Below are 16,832 nucleotides of genomic sequence, written 5' to 3'. Positions count from 1 at the left end.
ACGAACTTGTATGTTATATATAAATTCATCTACAAGTTGCACATAAATTAAATGTACAGTTCACATAAAATCATACAAAGCATCAATTTGAATTAATAGACTAAATTAAATTTTGTACAATAATATCATATACCCGCAAATATCTAGCGTGTTGCAATATTTTACGTTTTATTAAATGATATAAATCTTTCACTAGAATATATCCTTAATTTTTCAAAATAAAATGACTATCATGTTATAAATCAAGAAAATGCATCAATATCAGTATCACTTTTATATCGCTAATCGATCGGAAATCACCAATGGTTTTTGCGGTAGGTTCTGTAAGCAATAATCCGACAATTTTTACACTTTTTTTTACGAAGAAATCATTATGAGGCTTTATCGTTCATATTCGCGTGAATGATGCGGCGATCGCGAGAAAGGAAGTTACGCGGCATGCAATACCGTGAATTGCGGGAGAGCAGATCGAATATAATGAGCATTATAATCCGCCGTACCCCGACTGCATGCTAGCCTTTCGCGTGCCTATTCGTTTACGTGCAAACGAGGATAATATCGAGACAGAACAAAAACCAATTCCACCCCAGAAGTATTAAATTGGCAACGCCGATGTGAAGCACACGCCCGTATAAATACCCAATAATTACGATTATTTACAACGTTATTTATATTATTCTGTTTTTCATATTCTACCATTATTTTCATTGTTCGTCATCAACATCTGTTTTGCATGCATGTTATTAACATTAAAAATAATAATGTTATATCGCAGATATGAAGAGATAATAATAAAATCAAAAAGTCTTTATCTCCTTTTCATTAACCATAATATAACAAAATATTTATTTCCACGAATGTACTTTTTATTCTTCTTTATTCTTCTACAATTCATGATGACGTGACGATTAATCCCTTTAATTTCTCGAAACCAGGAGTCGTGCCGGTTTACAGTTATTCCCCCCATAAAGATGGATGCGCATGCTGATCAAACGATCCGAGGATAAATTAGATCTGCCTCTAGAAATCGAAAGAGCGATCCGTCCTTCTACGAGACGACGGGGAATTTGGACCGTTCACCACCTGTCGATGCCGGAGCACGTGCCACCACCTGGAAGCCCGCCACGTAGCTGCAGAAGTGCAGTCGATGCACCGGCTGCGTCACTTAGCTGCCTTTGCGGGAACGTATGTGGCGCAGTTGCATGTGGCCAATGCCATTTACACCTTATCGCTCCATATGATCGAATATAATGGAACTTCAGCGTTATGAATGAATTACGATTATTCAATACACAATTTTCATTAACGTAAGTAAATATATAGAAAGACCCCTTTAATACTAATCACACTAACTCAGCTCGTATAAATTTTTATTTAGTCAATAGCCTTTCAATTTTTATTCTTGTCACACTGTTTAATAATTAATAATATTGATATTATTGAAATGATGATGTTATGATATTTGATGAGAGTTTGTTATTACATGCAGAAAATCTATTCATAGATTTACGTATGGTAAGATAAGAGATTAAATTTATGAGTATATATTTGTAATACGTAGCTATATATACAAGTTAGTTAAAAAAATAAAAACATAAGTTTCAGTCCTGATAACTAGCATTATTTTATTCCAACGCGATTATATTTGTTCCAGGTCGGTCGGCCGTAACAATATCGTTGAGAACTCTGATTACCATAATTCTATTTTCTTTGAGCGGATGAGTCAGCTAAGAAGTAGGACGAGAAATAGTGGACGGGGGAGGGTTATCGCCGTAATCGAAGCGATCTGTAGAAGATTGGCCAAGATCACCATGCTTGCATCCAACGACCCTGACAAGAAGACGAAGTTTAACGCGTGGATAGTCAGGCAGTTTCGTCAAGCGTGAAGTTGAGACTTCAGTTCGTATACACTTTGTACTTCGTAGCTGCCGAACTTGGAGAACTTCGTATAATTCACATGGTAGTACTTACTACGGTTTTAATCGAACGGATCAGTTGCACAACGAAAAACCTATCCGATCCGGTGCTATGCAACCATCAGACACTTTCACAAGTTACATTGTGCAAAGTACTTCGGTCAAGAATTGTAAAAAAGAATTGTAAAAAAATCTTCAGAAAATCTTCTAGATCGAACTCGTCCCGGGCAACATTTTAAATAAAACATAGAGTTTGTCTCTAATTTCTAATAACTATAAAGAATTATTTTTACATACTTCGTAATTATATTTCTTTATCTTTTAAATTATAAAAATACTATAACTAGACTGATAAATCCAGCCGGCTAAAGATTTAGTTGATTATAACATTCCGCGATTCATATTATGAGAAACGACGTAAAGAGTTTTATGTGTTTGTAATAGAAAAAAAGAAGAAAGAAATCGTGCTCGTTGTGAATCGAAACGTAACGCGCGTATGTACATTCATGTCGACAAACATGAAGTTTCATCGCGGTTACGTAACAATGCGAGCCTTTAATCAGACGACGTGTGTGAGTCGTAAGGTTCAACGTAGGAGCGCGACGAGGCGTATAAGCAGGTCAGAGACTGGCGCCACGACGGCATTATCCAATGAAGCGGACAAATTATTCTATATAAGATAATCGCTTCTGCTGCACCGACTCTTCCTCCTCTTCTCATCCGGTCCACACGTTTCGCCAATGAACCGTGATCTCTTCTAGGAAAACGCCTCCCGCCGTTTGCGTTACTTGTTGCGCGTCGATACTCCAATCGACTGTAAAACTGCCGCCCATACATTTCACGCGCCAAACGCGTAACGCGATCGTACGCGTACTAAAACTCATAAAGTATATATTAAATAACGCGCCGGCGTACGATGCGTATATAGCGTTTTAATATGTAAACGCAGTGACATTTTGATCGATGTGCCGCGAAAATATTAACTGAATAAACAAACGAGATAAAAGCATTGCATATTAGCACAGTTATAACATTTGGATGATAATATCTCAATTATAGAGTATATACAGAGGTGACAATTACCATTCTGACATTTTAAGAAAGGAATTATTAAATTTCCCTTCTTCAACTATTTTAGTTTTTTCTTTATTACATAATTCTTTTAATATTTTTCATTGTTCTAATTTCTGTCGTTTACATTAGCAATATTCATGCATTTGTGAATTAACTATAAATCTACTTTGCATATAAGTTAATAGTTTATATGTCGCCATTTATGTGTCGCGTAAAATCAATACCAAAGTCGAACATAGCGCTCTTTAGAACATATGACCTTAAAACACCAAATGATAACGGAACATGAGGGAAGCATAGGGGCTCTATCGGTCTTTATAGACGAATTATGAGACAAGAAACCTACGGTCGATGTAAACCTACACGGGCAGGCAGGCCGTATGATCTCTGACGGCACTTTCAGAAACGTTCTCGTTATCTCTAAGCATTGTTATCTTCCGCACACTGGGTTCCGGCGTGGACGAATTCCGTACGATCTCTATTATCCGCGATAGTATCTTGAAAAACGTTAATACTCCCTGAATGCACTTTCGATGGTTCTTGAAAGCATAATGGGTACCGAGACAAGACCCACGTGGACTATCTTAATTAAACGCATTTACTCTAATCCCTTATTATACACTTGGGAGAAATATTTAGATTATCCTCTAGAGAATCACGAATTTGGATTTAATTGAAATTTCTACCAATTTCTTACATTGTATAACATTTGTCTGTTAACATGTAAAATATTCTTAAACCCGTAATCGTGAATACCCAAGCATCGAAGTATTATCGAGAGAAAACCATTTTTTCCTTAAATATCCGGCCACATATATTACGTTAAAAACTCGACAAGTTTTTTCAAAATATTTAGGAAATACATACAACGTTTATGACGACAAATAATAATGTTCTCCGTCGCGTAATGCAATCCCATCGTTTCTTGCGCACTTTTGTATGCACATATTATAATCAATTAATAATGCGATTATCGAATATCACGGATCTGAGACCAACGCAGCAAGCATGTCGAGGCCAATTTGTCGGTTCGCTTCTGTATCTCGCGTAACGCAGACTCGTCCTCCGTGATATATTCGACCAACGGAATTCAGTAATATCACCGGCGGCGGTAATTAATGAGCGCACCGCTCTCTACGCACATATTTTCCGCAAGGCTGGAAATCGTAGCGCTAATGCGCGACCGCGTCGGATTGAACGGCATGTGTTTCCGGGATAGTCTACGTTCGCATATACACCGGGTGTACCTGAACGTACGATATCAGGAAGAAATTTTTTGATGATATTGTAACCAGTTCTTTTTTAGTAGAAGTTGACTTACAATGTATTAATAATTTATTGATAGCTGGAAATAAGAATTCACAAATTCAGTATTGAAGACGCAAAGGAACATTATTGTTTGAATTAATGGGATTCTCATTTGATGTTTCATAATTATATAAGTTTTTAATATCATCAAAATTTTAAAAATTATATGATATAAAAGTAAATAGCCGCGTTTCCTTGCTTGATAAAAATTCGCCAAGAATTTGCTCCTAAAATATCACATATGATTCTGGAACACCGTATGTATATATACGAACGATTACGCGCGCGGCTAATGCATCGCGCGATTTTATCGGCGTAATCGGCCGTAATGCGTACGGATCTCCGCGATGCGTGATATCCCCCTGCCTCCACCTCTTCTCTGCGGTAGTAACGATAATGAAACGGCGATTAATAACCGCGGCGGAGACAGTCTATGATTATGTAGAAAATGGGTCGCATGGCACGCGTTCACTTTGATTGCGATGAAACGTTTTACGGACGTTATTCATACGCCGGATGAATTTGCAACGTAGTCTGCATTAGTAAATTTCGAAAGGCATATCAGTCGCAATAATTTAGAGTAAACGGCTTAACGCGATGATCAACACCGTATAATCTGCATTGTGGTCTTATTAATATTCAATTGCGATCCAGTTTATTCGGAACTAGGCGTTTAACTTACGAAAATTTTGTATAAAAATGAATTTAATTCTAATTATCTGCTATACTTTCAACTAAAAAGCATTAATAAATAAAGTAACTATTTCAGTGTATTTCCTGGTATGAGAGAAGATATCCTTACAATTTTGAAGAGGTCATGGCTTTTCATATATGTTTCTACTATAAAGAGTGTGCAAATCAAGATTTAATATGTAAAGTATAGCGTGAGTTGACGTAACTTAATCGTAAGTAAGAGATTATTTTCAATTTCCTTTCGTGGGGCTTGAAGTGAATTAAGAGATAGGAATAAAAAAAGGTTTAATAATTTTAAAACCGCGACTTTCGATATTGAAGAGGAGGCATTCACATAAACCTTTTGTAAAATGGATTCCTATGAAAATTTTAAATTTATCTACGTTTTGGGGGAATTCAATTATTCAATATATTCAGCAGTCCGCAGTTCCATCATCCTATTCTGCAATTTTAAACAGTCGATCGAATATTTGACCCCGATATGCCCGATATTTGTATATCCAAGGGCTAAGTGACGGAGGTTAAATGCCGTCGTCCGAAGGCGAAGGTACGTCGAAGTGGAGGAACTCGTCGCCACTCATACCATCTTCACCAACGCTTTCTAAATTCGGATACGATCTCGGGGATCTTGGCGATTCAGAGCCGGTCGGGGACACCCGCCCTATCCAGGAAAGATCGAAGATCGACGAAGGATCGGGGGAAGCGATTTACGTAATTTCCATGGAGGATAGCGAAGGACCCCTGGAGGAGTTATGGCGTCTCTTTGCATACGAGCACGAGGGATCCATCTTAATCGAAAGGCTGGCGGTGTAGCTCGTTCGTGTGCGCACATTCAGAGCCGTATTTCCCGACAACGCGACGGGGCGTTTACCGTGCCGCGAATTGCATTTTTTACGCCCTTTTCCTGTCCGCGTAATAGCCAACGGAACTAACGTCGCAACATCGTAGTTAATTTCGTCACACGTTTCATGCATTCCTCAACAGTACGAGATAATTCAGCGTTGCGCACCGAATTATACGAAAATTTAAATTGTCCGCCGCGCCGTGTTGTCATACGATTAAATGTGAATAATAACGAGATGCAAAACGAATGAAACTCTAAAATAATATAAAAGATGAAAAATATAAATATCTCTAAAGATAAATCGCATGTCATCACGTTTATATTAAAGACGTTGCGACTTGATTAATTGATAAGTTGTTGACTTTATCACTCTAGTTAATTTTCAAGGATAGCTACACAACGAAGTAATTCGTCTTCAGATACATCTCATTCCCTAGATTAAACACAGTCTCTCCTACATGCCGTACATCATAATATATCTTTAGACGATGATGTGTCAATGTCTTCTTTTTCTTTTTCACAAAACTTTTTTAAAATTTAAGAAGCAAAATATATATCTGTATTATATTTTTTAAATTAAAATATGAATTACGTGTATATGAAATAGAGAGAATTATATTTTCAAGAAGGATAATCATGTACATATACACAATGTGTACTCTTGCATATTTTATAATATAATAAAGCTCAGCATGGTCATTTGCAAATATATCTTCTTTTTAACAATATGATAAATATTGTATAATGTATCATAAGGAAAATACAAATAAAAAATGTTGTGGTTTGTTATACTTATTATATAATTAAAACTGTAACTGTGTAAACAATAAAAAATAAAAATTTAATCTAATAGACACCAGGCGCATTTGTCTCAAGAATGATTTCATTTGATATGTATTTTTCTATTTTTCATAAGCCACGGAGAACGATATAAAATAAATCTTGATCCATTTTTTTCTCTTTTAATTTATCTTGGCTGGTAGCGGTGATCTAGGGAAAAGATGAAAGCTAAGTTCTTGCAACAACTTTTCATCTTTGACTGCCACGCAAAGCCAACGAAATGCAATTCTAATAAAAATAAGTATAACTAGACTTGTAATAAAATACGCGAGTTTCGATGCGATGCATCATTCAATACACATAATTTTTTCCTGCGGCAAAAATCCATTTTCATTCATCATAAAAGATTCATTATGACATTTATTATCAGAAAAGATATAATTTAGTATTTATTTGTCATGCGCGAAGTTGTAATAAAAACATTAAGTGATAAAAAATTCCTGTTAATGTTTTATATTTAAAAATCAAATAATGAAGTCGTGATAAAACCCACATTATTACGTTCATTAAATTTAAAATAAAATTTGTTGAAAATTTTTTGTATTTATAATCGTATTTATAATAAATCACGGCAGTTAAGTTAATACAACATATCGGGAGGAGACTAGTGTAAGAAGTTAGATGCTCTGCTCATGAAACTATTATCAATCATAGGAAAATCGCGTGGTTTAGCTTATCAATATTATTCTGCGGGCTATGCGATTCAATGCGGCAAAAAAAGAAACGATGAAGAGCGAATAGAAGGTGAAAGAGTATCGCGAAATCGCGGGCGTAAAAAAGGGAGCACGTAGGATGAACGAGGAAAGAGAAAAAGAACGCTGGGAGAAAGGCGGCGACGAAATAACGTGTAAAAAGGACAACGCGGCGACTTGGGGGAGAAAGCATTAAAGCGCAAGGATGAAAGAAGTCCTTTTGTGTTTCCCAGGTGAGCGTTATAAATGAGCTCCCGGGGGGAGGCGGCTGACAGAGGGGGTTGCTCAAGAGGACGAAAAGAACAGAGGGGGCGGGCAGGATGCCACACCTATGCTACCAGAAGCCAAAAACGAGACCACCATGAGGATCCGAATCTACTTCGCGAACGAAAGTGAGAAATAATATATGAATAGAGAATTTTTTTCTGGAAAAAAATCCGACTTTAGCCTAATACTAAGCTCGCAGCTAATTTAAGTTACTTGCCACATTAAATAAAAATATATTTGTCGAGGGCACGGTTTGATTAAAGATGTAATTATAAATAGTTGATGTAATTTCTATTGACAGAAATATTCAGATTTCATACTCGTTAGACAGTTTCAACAAAAATATTAAAGAACGGGGAAAATAACAGTTTTTTTCACGATTCTAGATTGATATTTTCGTAATCGATACGCTAAAATGCGAATCTAAATACAGTAATTCGAGCGATGGAGATTAGATCACTCGGTCGTGGAATAAAAGGTCGCGCTATTATAAATGATGGTTGGTCACACGTCGTTCATCTCGTTTTCAGAGAGCGACCACAAATAAAGTTCTAATGGTGGCCGCGTACAGTATATATACCTCACGCTTCTGTCAGTGGATACAGGTGGCTCCTTTACAGAAATAATCGTCAACCTGGTGGTCCATCCACTGAAGCCATACCTCTTCGCCAAATTGCTACCGCGGCTCATTATATTCGCGTCAGCGCCGCAGCCCGGCCGCATCTCGTGCGTGAACGACGCAGCTAGAGGTAGCTAGTCCTCTTGATCTCTTCTCGGCTTCTTATTTCGCCGGTCCCGGTCTCGTTTCGTGTCTACTTCGCTCATTGTGAGCGGGTTGACCGGTTTCTCTCTCATCGCGAGGCTCGCAGAATAATTCAATAGCGTCGCTAATGCCGCGACTCGGTTGGCCGGCTGCCACCACCTTCCAATTTAGATATCACATAATAGACGTCGTACTGTTATTGATCGTCACCTTAGAATCCCGACAATAGATATGAATATTGGATTATCGTGTTGCCTCGCTCAATGTTGCGAAGCGGGGGGGACAAAAATTTCATAATTGAAAACAAGGGACTGGATTCGTAGAAAAGATAATATCGCGCGTAAGGAAACAAATCCATATATTACTTAAGTGCGATATTATCGTATAGACGGAAATTGCAATATTTCTGAGTCTAAAAGTGAAAGTAGATTGTACGTTAAAAATAACTATAAGTAACTCGCAGTGTTGCATATGTTAATGACTCTTTACAGCATTTAAAAATATCGTCAGACATTTATAATTCCCTGAATAACTCCCGTGCACTTTTTGATCGAGCGATTAGCGCGGTAATAGCCAAATTCCCCCGTATGAATTCCATCAATCTCCATATCGATCGTATGTAATCATGATCCCTGGAGATGCCCCGGATCTCCTTCGCTCCTTCGTGCAAGGATAATGAAAGCGAGAGACAGATTCGTGACCGGTGGTCACGAGCGTGTTCTAATCCACGCATACCGAAGATAAAGCATATTGTATATAGGGGAGAGGAAGCTACTCAGGTCTGACAATGAACCAAATAAAGATGCGTTCACGCCCACACGGAATTCCGCCTAATGTCAAGCGTAACGATTTTCGAAACGACACGTGGAGGCAATATCCTGACGCGCGTTCAGTCGATCCTGATGCACCGCGGGGCGCGCCGCCGGTTGATCCAGAACGAGCGAACCCACACGAAGATGATTATCGTCTCACGTGGACACCCGGGAATATCGCGCCTCACCGTCCGTCGAGATCGACGCATTTCGAGCACCTGACTGTCGCGTGACTCACATCTAAATCAGTCGATCCTCACTCGAAGCGTCTTGCTGCTCTCTCAATCGATCGTCTCGCAATCGATTTTCTCTTCCGATATCACTTCCCAGATTAGAAGATGACGCTCCAACTAGAAGCTCATTTCTTATCTCGTGTAATTGATTGCTTAGTAACTTGAGTAGTTTTTGTAAAAATTGTACGCGATTAAATAAAATCGTAATTTTTTTAGTCCTTCTTTGTCAAACTAGAGCAATAAAGTATTTTCAAAATGTTGTTTAATTAACAGTTATATTAAAAACTATTTATCTAAAAGTATTATATTAAAAAAATTGTAGATATGTAATAATGTGTCATAAAGGCTATTAAAGCATCAGATATGACATGCTTAAAAATTCTTTACATTTCGCGCGAAAAACATACAATATTGAAATAATTCGCTATGTATGAACGATGGTACGTAATTCGATAGATCTACAAAGTTTTGTGATATTAAATTCCGTTGAGGATAGTCCACGTGAAGAGGCCACCGGAACGCACAAAAGTATTCAAGACATATGTCTGGTACCGAATAATATCTCGGAAACCTGACATTAGGGAGGATCACGCGACGTTCTCCAAGCGACGCGAAAGCAGTTGATAATATATATTTTACGGATGAATTATACGACCAACAAAATATTGCAAAAGCCATTTTTCGGAATGGCATATTTCTCTCCAGCTGTTTTAGCCTCAAAATGTGCGTTTATATTCTTTCTACGCGAAGTAAGAAAAAATAAAAATACGGAGACATTCGGCAAATACGGCAATTATGCAACGCGAGATAAGTATCATTAAAGAAAATGCGCGGACTGTTAAACATTAATTATTTCCAAAAAAACAATCGTGTTTTGTGAGGTAATAATACTTTATTACTCGAGACGCTAACGCCTGCTCGAGTGTCGTGCGAATATTAGCACGGCAACCTTTTGTAAATAATAGCTATGTCACAAACAAATATCATATGCCAGTCGAAATATTTAATACTTTATAATATAAATTCATATCAAATATTCTGTTCATTATATTTCAAATTAATTTCGCGCGCGTGCGATGCATGCGCTTATTGGATATTAAATTCTATTTGAAGACATACACATCTATTTGAAGAATAAAATCTATTTTATTTGAAAGTATATTTATTTAAATTAATTAATTACCATTCTCTTTTATCAAATTTTTACGTCGGAGTATGAATTTTCCATCCTGGTTTTAATCCTATTATTTAATCTGTATCCATCACACATATTACAAAGAAACTTTCTCCAACTCTGCTCTCTCTCTTCCATTATCTTTTAAACTAAATTTAATATGATATATTAATATAATAATAAAAATAATATGTTAAATAATTATCTGTACATCTTTAAATATCTATCTTTGATATTTTGGATCGTAAGCAGTAGAGATAATTAAAAAATCAAATTATCGAAAATTAAAAATTACAAAAGTGATAAGTCCGCATTTACATCTCAGCTAAAAAAAATTCCAAATTAATTAAACACTTTGTGATGGATATACGAATTGTAAAAATGCGATTGTGGTTCGAATAGAAACCCGATAGCTCAGATTGGCTAATATTTAAATTAAATGTCATCATCTTATTTTCCTTTTGCAAGAGAATATCTGAGAATATCTGTAACCGATATAATCGTCGGAAATTATAATTAATTCGCGACGGACGAATATTACTGATTTCCCAATAGGGACGATCATCATATGCTATTCTGGCGACGAGTACATAGCTCGTCAAATCGCACGGCGCGGCCTTCGCATCGAACGATTCGAGCGAGTCGCCGCTGCGTAACCTGTTCGCGAGTCCTGCCCAGGGGGCGAAGCGGCATTAATGTCAGTAATTGGAGAATCGAGGCTCTCTCGCGTGCGCTCGTGTTGCACATGTGTTGCAACGAGCTGCCGATTCCGGACTGCCGGCCGGCCCCATTCTTCGTGCCCGTCTCTTTCGTCCGCGCGGGCTCTCTCGTCCCCGCGCTCGCCGTTCTTCCTTTTTGCAGGGAGGCGCGGCCGCGCGCTATCGTCTCCTCCTCGAAATCGAGCCGAACTAGAGAAGAGGGCCCAGTCCCGGGCCCAGACATCAGCTGTGCGCGTATGCAAATTACAGTTCCACGGTGCAACCATGCGCCCATATGGTGGTCCACCATTATCCGCACGATACTTCTCGTAAACAGACGCATTGCGCGTGTTTTCGCGTTCACTCAACCTGCCTATCGCGCACGCTGTTGTTTTCCCAAAAAACGGTCGATCGTTCAATGATCGTTGGAACGCGCTTCTGCAGAGCTGCTTTCGAATTCGTCGCTATGCCGAATGCCATGCTTTACATTAATAACTGATTCTTTGACGTTTAGAATTGAAGTTTACATAACATAGAGATATCAAAAGCGATTATCATTTATTGCCGCTCTCTAATTACCGAAATTCCAAATTAATGTTTTATTTAATCATAGTTTATTTGAAATAATCTGAAGAACATAGTTTCGTTATCAATTTGAATTTTAATCTTTTAATTCATCAAAAAGCTTTTATATTCTCTCTGTTACATATAGGTCCAAAATAACGTTAATGCTTCGATAATCTTGTTGGAAAAAGATTTTCTATAATAAAATAATGGATAAAACCTCGATTTCACGCGCGTATACGACTGCAATCGATATGCTGTCGAAACAGCTCAGCGAAATACCGGAGAACGGAACAACGAAGCGATATCGAAACGCCCATATTCCGCCTGTAACTTGTCCGTCTCGGATCAAGGACCGAGAATCGTCCGCGTCGGAGAGAACTGACATCCTACAAGTCGATCCTACACACCTATGTCTATACATATGTAAAGGGCGACGGGGAAACTTCGGGGAGGTTTAAACGGTTCCGAATTCGCCGGAGATTTCGAGTCTCGCGACGCCGTTGCCGCGAGTTTCCACGAGCGGGCGAATATACCTTGTCTCGTAACAACGTCATCCCGTGTCGGGATCGTCGCCCCTGAGAGCACGGTTAAGAATGTTCCCCAAGACGTCTTCCGAAGCACGAAGCAAAGGGTAGCGAAACAACGAAACCGCCCTTCCCGCGAACGCTGCAGGAATGTCGCGACTCGGGGGAGCTCGCCCGAGAAACGGGCGAATACCGTCGAGCTATTTCTTCCGGAATTCCTAGCGGTTTCGCGGATCTTGCCACGACACTTATACTATATCCCTCATCCTTCCCCGCCTTACCGATGCTTTCTCCCTCTTTGAAACTCACCGCAGACGATGTCTACCATCATGCAATATTAACCGCGCTGAATTTTCTGTTTACGCGGTTTTTATTATAATCGCATAAATTAACAAGCTCGTTCTACAAATAATTGTCTGAAATAACTAGAGAAGATACATATAATAATAATAATTATTTTACATAACTGTGGGATACAGTACCTACCTACATTTCGTAAATTGTTCTGTTCCGTGCATATTAAAGGAAATTATTTTCTCGATTGCCTTTTGCTTACTTCCATTATAAAAAAAAATATCGCCCTTGGTAATATCTAAAATATCATGGCGAAATAACTTCTTTGTATCCCATTCCCACAAGCATTTTATGAAACATAAATTGCCGCCCGTTGAGCGCACGCGAACCTATCCCGGCTTCCCGAGATAGATAACAGATAGTAGATAGTACAGTCCAAATTGTAATACGTATTCGGGATAATCTCGTAGCAGGAGGAAAATGGAATCGGGTCCAGGGTGGGTCTCGGAGCCGAATAAATGGATCTCGAAGGACAGCGCGTCGTGTCGCGACGCGCGAGATGTACGAAGACCGGGAATCTGGGAAGTAGATCGAATTAAACGATTCGTAAGGTCCCCCGGGAGCTGAGCGGTAGAAGGAGCGAACGATGGAAGAGAACGAGATAGAGAAATCGACGATCGCTAAGTAAGGCGGAGGGATAGGATAGGTAAGAAAGGAAAAGCCCGTTCTTATCGGCGGGAGAACATCTCTTTCTCAGAGGATACACCATGAATACACGTGGAGACGGAAAAGCGTTTCGCGATCCGAACGGGGAGAACGAGAGATCCGGGCACGGCAAGATGAAGGAGAAGGAGGAGAAGGTCTCGGATCCGCGCGATGTAGTCCGTGGCGGCATGTAAATGCACGGAAGATATTATTCATGAGAGATGCCAGGTTGCGGGTGCAACGAGACGAAACGGGATTTCCGAGGCAGATCGAACCTCAGGATGACGACGATGACGATGACGATGGCGGCGGCAGCGGCAGCAAGGTCTCCGTCGTCGTTCTCATCATTTGCCACCATCGCATCGCCGAGATCGGTTATCGAGAAAAGGATCAGCACTAATGCCTTGTTTTATGGGTAACACCAACCAACCCGGGCCCGGTCCGGGTTTGGCCGCTGCGGTCACGCAGCCTCGCGCCGACGTTTGCATGGAATTTCAAATAAAGCAAAAGACAAAAGGGCGCCGTCGTCACGTGCTACCTCGCACCTTATACACACACCCGGTCCAGAAGCCGTCGGCAACGTCCGCCTCGAGCGAGTAATATTCATAAGCTCCTTCCAGGAAGCGCACTCGCCACGGTGCATACGGACGCAGACATCTCTGTTTCTGCAGCTCTATCCCCCGGAGAGATCTTCCGAGCCTATCTCGAGCTTGGAATCGATCGTTACGCAACGGTACGACTTGCTCTCCGCCGTTAGACGAATTATGATCCCATTCTGGAAGCGGCATCTCGCATTCTATTTTGCACCCGGAATTGTTATGCTCCGTCGACATGTTGAAATATTCAGATGAATTCAGATAGACAGACAGAACATTTTGTTGATAACGTTACGTCAAATGTGTTAAATGCAATTAAAGTCATTGTAAAAATCAGCGTACGTATGTACGTTTCATTATTAATTTGGTGGAACTTGTTTATGTATTAGAATATGTATTTTTATGTATTAGAATACGATAATTGTGACTAATTGAAATATTAAAAATTAACAAAATTTTTTAATTTGTTGATAAGTATCTATTTTAGGCACACACAATTAATTGTCAAACATTATTTGCAAACGTTATCAAATGAAAAAGCTGCGGAACGCCATTGGAAATACTTTCTTCTTCGAGAAGTGAGAGATAAACATAATCCCGCCTCATTTCTCCTGTAACAGTTTGCATTTTAAGAGTGATTCACGTTGCTCTTGGGTCTGGACGCTAACCATCGAAAAGGTGGGACAGAACGAGTGGAAATAAAAAACGAAGACGATAGGGAGAAAGAAGAATAAGAGACGGGGGAGAAGGTGAAGGTGGAGAAGATGGGCAAGAAAAGGCTCGCACCGCGCAGAAGAGGATAAGACGGTTTACATCTTTGTACGCGACACACCTTCTCCACATCGATTCTCTCTCGGGGTCGCCTTTTCTTGCGCGTTTCTTCTTTAAACACCGTTCACACAACACGTATACACGACGCAAACACGAATGTGCACGCGTGACGCGAACGCGGGCGGGCGAGCGCTCGCTTCATCTGAATTACCGGCTATACGTATTCAAATGATCGGCCGTTTGCATTTTTATAAAGGCGAGAGAGAGGCAAGGTTTGCATCACTCTCTTCGCCCCCTTCGCATGCCCATCTCACGAACCGCCCCACGATCGCTAGCCATCGCGTTTCCTTCCGTCAACCCTGATTCTTATCCACTTTCGAGGTGGACCATTTATACCAGTATCTATTCGTGTTTACGTAGATTCCCTCTTGTTTCCGTAACAATTACAGAGAGAGAGAGAGAGAGAGAGAGAGAGAGAGAGAGAGAGAGAGAGAGAGAGAGAGTGCAAAAGAGAAGAGAGAGATATGGGAGAAGCTCGAGCGTGTCGAACTGAAAACCGCTGAGTTCGCGCGGCACGTAACCAGGCGCCGCGCCGGGATCCGACTTTGCGGTATCGTAGAACCAAGCAAACTACAAATGAGCGGGTGGGGACGCCGAGTATCTTGATCCCTAAGGATCAGCGGTTTTAAACGGGCCCCCGAAGTCGTATTGCGGCCCTCATTTGCCTCGCTACGAAGCCTGCCCGAGAAAATTGCGGCGTTAACAGTTTCAGACCCGCCGTGCGCTCCGTTCCTAAAGCATTCGCACGTGGTTTAACGCCTCTCCGCGAAACCGCCGAGTGTATTACAGGGTGGATTGTGCCTTCCGCGCGAGCGATCATTTTTATCGCACGAACGCGTCGCGCACCGTCTCAACAAAGTTGTTGCAAACCAGCTCCGAACTTCGCGACCGTTAAACGGCAGCCTTTGATCATTTCAAGGTCAATTTTTGTTTAAGAAAAATGCTCAGTGTATCGCGTATAAGTACTATAAGAAAGAGATATTTTACTTTCCACCTTTAAGCATAAATTTCTGAACGATATTTATGGAAACAAACCGCGCAATCGATCATTTTTAGTATAAGGATAATAATTTTCAATGGACGTCAAGATACCTACCTGCTATTATTACAGTATGGCGATATGAGCAATGAGAAACCGATTTAAGGATTAGATAAGGACGGCGCTTAATATCGCTCGCAGATACCAGAAGGCTTTCATCCACAATGTGCTCTATTCGAGCGGCTTTAGTGGCGCCATGAAGATCTCAAATTTATATCCGTGAATCCGATCTGGAACGCGATACGCGCTACCGAACGACCTTACGTTTTCTGATATGGCCGCATTAAAAGTCCCCTCCATACCGCCATTCTGTCGCTATCTATATTCTTTTGTGTACGCCGGCGTACTACGCGCATACATATATAATATATCTCCGAACTGACCCGCAACTTCCCGCATCGACGGAAGCGCTGAAAATCGGCTTTCCACGAGCGAGCTGAACCCGCATTACTAGCTAGCCGAGGGAATAGATCGTATCTCCCGGACAAGTACTCGTCGATTTCCACGGCCTTTTTACCGGAACGTCCTCCACCAGTTTTGGCTTCGTCTTCTTCTGCGTTCGCCCCCCCCCCCTCACCCCCCTTCGCATATCTCCGCCGTTTCGAATTTATATCGGCGCTGTAGAACGCCTCCGGCCACAGGTCAGATTATACATTACGGAGCACGTGCCTGCACGCGACATGTTGCACGCGGTGAGGCCCGGCTTCGAGAGACAGGCAAACGGCGCGGAGGGAGAACTGGTGGCTCGCACAGACGCTCCTCAGCTCCGAAGAAACATAGAGAAAAAGAGAAAAAAGAAAGAGAGAATGTGCATGAAGAAGAGTGTGTGTATGCATGTGACGATCTTCCCTAAAAGACGCACATCTCACCAGGTTCTTTCCAAGAAAGAGTGGCGGTCGAATTCGGAAATTCGACGCATTCCACATTCGACAAGACATACATAGTTCAAACGTTCTCGAAAT

The 16,832-nt window shown here is 40.5% G+C and overlaps 1 protein-coding gene and 1 long non-coding RNA gene across 3 annotated transcripts in view; one reads left to right on the top strand and one right to left on the bottom strand.

Moving 5' to 3' along the window:
- The window catches only part of LOC139771682 (uncharacterized), a 172,889-nt gene extending 167,818 nt beyond the window's left edge, over positions 1-5,071 (top strand). For both annotated transcript variants that reach the window (XR_011717955.1, XR_011717954.1), the window contains 2 exons: positions 936-1,307; positions 1,655-5,071. This is a non-coding gene — a long non-coding RNA (uncharacterized lncRNA). The remainder of the gene's footprint in view (positions 1-935; positions 1,308-1,654) is intronic.
- The window catches only part of Stet (stem cell tumor), a 359,247-nt gene that overhangs the window by 317,437 nt on the left and 24,978 nt on the right, over positions 1-16,832 (bottom strand). The gene's annotated exons all lie outside the window — the stretch shown is intronic.

This window comes from Temnothorax nylanderi, unplaced genomic scaffold (genome assembly GCF_030848795.1).
Source record: "Temnothorax nylanderi isolate EJ_2023f unplaced genomic scaffold, tnyl_v1.0 TNYL_tig0043_pilon, whole genome shotgun sequence".
Taxonomy (NCBI): domain Eukaryota; kingdom Metazoa; phylum Arthropoda; class Insecta; order Hymenoptera; family Formicidae; genus Temnothorax; species Temnothorax nylanderi.
Note: the sequence above shows the minus strand (reverse complement) of the source record. Positions and strands in the feature narration are given on the sequence as shown.